Raw genomic sequence first — 3,017 nt, 5'->3', positions numbered from 1 at the left:
CAAGTTTGGGGGATCAGGGAAAGCTTTTTTGAGGAAATTATGTTTCAGCAGGGATCTGAAGAATTACTAGTGGGACGAGACAAAGAGGGACATAGCAAGTATCTGAAATAGTGTATGCAAAGGCCCTCTGGGGAGCCGAGAGACCAAGGCAATTGAAGGCCAGCATGGCTAGAGTAAGACAGCGAGTGAGGGAGTAGGGGCCAGACTCTGCAAGACTTTGGAATCCCTTGTCAGGAGTTTGCTCTTACTCTGAGAGTAGGGGGAGCCACTGGAGGCTTTTAAACAGGGTTAGGGTTAGGGTTGGGGTTAGTTTGCTGTTTTGAAATGATCATTTTCATCCCAGTGTGTGGAACAGAATTATAAGGCATGAGAGGATACATGGATACCAGTTGTCCAAGTGAGAGGTATTGAGGGCTTGGATTCCCATGGTAGCAGAGATAGCATGAAATGGCTAGATTCTAGAGATTTAGGAGAGAAAACCGGCAGGGATTTGAGATGGGTGGCGGTGAAGGAGAAAAGTGTCAGGATGAGTCCCAGGCTTGTGTGAACCTTAGACATTCCTTGAGACAAGGAATCCTAGAGGAGGAGGAGCAGTTTGAGGGAAGGGAACATCAGAGTTTACTTTGGGTATGTTGAGTTGGAGGCACCCTTGAGACATCTTCGAGGAGATTCCTTGTAGGCAGTTGTGTTTGTGAGTTTGATCTTAGAAGAGACCTGGAGAATTTAATGTGTGTGTATTGGAAAAGATGAAGTCACTTTGAGAGTATAGTGGAGACCTTTCAAAAATAATACCAATGTCATTGCAGGGGCTCCACGCAGACCAGTAACTGCAATCCACACCCACCCAGCCCCTTGCCCCAGGCTCAGATGCAGGCACATGGGCACAGACCCATGGACTGCTGTTGGAAAGATCCTGGATTATGCAGTTTGCTGAAACATGCGTAGACTGGCTTTCCTAATATCCCCATTTTCCCACCATCACGCCACCCCTTCAGACCCCTTCAGGGCTTTCTCCTCTGCCTACTAAATGGCCTTAGCACTCAGCCTAAAGTTCAGCACCCTCACCAGCTCCACCCCAGTCTACCCCTTCAACCTCACTGCAGACTGCTTCTCAGCACAAATGATATATTTGAGTAAAGCAGCTTGTCTCCCTGCCCCCCCCCCCCGCCCCCCGCCTCTGCTCACTGACTCAAGCTGTTCTCTCCCTGGAGTTATGCTTTCTAAGCCACCTTTTCCCTGCTCACTGGCTGTTCCCCAACCCTCCAGGGTCCAGATCAAGTCCCATTGTTCCTGAAGTTTCCCCAACCCCCATAAGGACTAGAATACTCCCCTTCCTCTGAAGAATATCATCACTTAATGATCAGTACCTCTTATTTTGTATTTAGCAGAGGTGACCATAATTTTAGAATATGTTCTAACTGGATCCTGTTTTACACTGTAGCCCTTTCTGCTATTGAGGTGTTTCCAGAATCCTCAAACACTTAAATTACTCTAGAAGCAAGTATAATGCTGAGTAGAGAATATCTGTTAGGATGCAGATGGTGGGGCAGAGGGAAGGAAGCAGGAGGGTGGCCCTATACTTGCTCATTGGACAGGCAGTTCACACTTGGGTCTCAACAAAACTGTGGTCCTTCCCCATAGCTAAAAATTCTAATGATAGTTTAAAATGTGAACAATAAATCTGAGAATGCCAAAAGTTCCTAACTTTCATGTGTCCCCTACAATTCCCTGTCTCTCAAAGGTCCCCTGTAGGAACAGGCTGATGGGGCAGATAACTTACTGATCACAGTGGAAGCTGTCTGATCCTGTAGCATAAAGACTCACTCACAATATGTTGGGAAACTGTCTCCCAACCTGGGGTGGAGAAGCCTTTTGAGTCTTACATACCGTAAGACACTGACAAGAAAGGGCAGACAGCAGAAATGAGGGAATTAAAGGATTCGCCCATCTGGCCTTGTTTGACCTCTATGCACTAAGATTATCGACTCTACCTCTTCACATGATGCTCTCCTGTGCATGTGAGGATGACCCCAGTGACCCTGAACAGCAGGACTTTGCATCACCCTGGTAGGGATGACATCGTATTGAGCCAGAGGTACTCTCTGGTGTGGGCTCCCTGGTAAGCCCTGATTATTTGCAAAATGCCAGACTGTGGTCAGGAGTCTAGATTTAAGTGTGTGTTATAGGCAGTCATGAAATTGAATACTGTGTGACGAGTTTTGCTTTGTTTTGTAAGGCAACAATATTTAATGTGGTCTAAAATACATAAAAAAGCAAATCCCTGGCTGTTGTGAATATTATTAACTAACAAATACTACACTTGATCTTAGCCAAAACACTCAGAAACTTTGTGTGAATTTTTAATTCTTAGATTTCAGCTTTAGTAGATATTGTTGACTAATGCTAACTGACTTTCTTACCAATAATGCATGAGAGTTCCAGACGTTCCACAAACTCATCAACACTTGATATTGTCAGGCTTTTTAAAATTTTAACTCTGTGTGTGTGTGTGTGTGTGTGTGTGTGTGTGTAGTGCTATCTCGTTTCATTTTGCAGTTCCTTGATGGCTAATGAGATTAAACAACTTACATGTTTATTGGCTATTTGGATATCCTCTTTTGTGACGTGCCTGTTATAATCTCTTGCCTGTTTGGGGATCTTTTTCTTATTGATTTGTAGAAGTTTTGCATATATTGGATGTGAGTCTTTTGTTAGATATGTGTGCTACAAATACCTGCTCTCTCTCTGTGATTTGCTTTTTCAGTCTCTTAATGGTATATTCTGATGAATGGAAGTTCTTAACTTTAGTGTAACCCAATTTATCAATATTTTCTTTATGATTAGTCTTTTTTGTAACCTTTTATGAAATGTTTGCCTTTTCTAAGGCCATAAATATATTTGCCTATTTTATCTTCAAGATTTTTTTACTTTTCACATTTAGATCTACAGTCTACCTGAAATTGACTTTTGTTTATGATATGAGGTAGAGGTCAAGGTTTTTTTTTCGAGGTGAATAT

The sequence above is a fragment of the Hippopotamus amphibius genome, chromosome 2, assembly GCF_030028045.1.
Source record: "Hippopotamus amphibius kiboko isolate mHipAmp2 chromosome 2, mHipAmp2.hap2, whole genome shotgun sequence".
In the NCBI taxonomy this organism is placed as follows: Eukaryota; Metazoa; Chordata; class Mammalia; order Artiodactyla; family Hippopotamidae; genus Hippopotamus; species Hippopotamus amphibius.
This window is presented reverse-complemented; position numbering follows the sequence as displayed.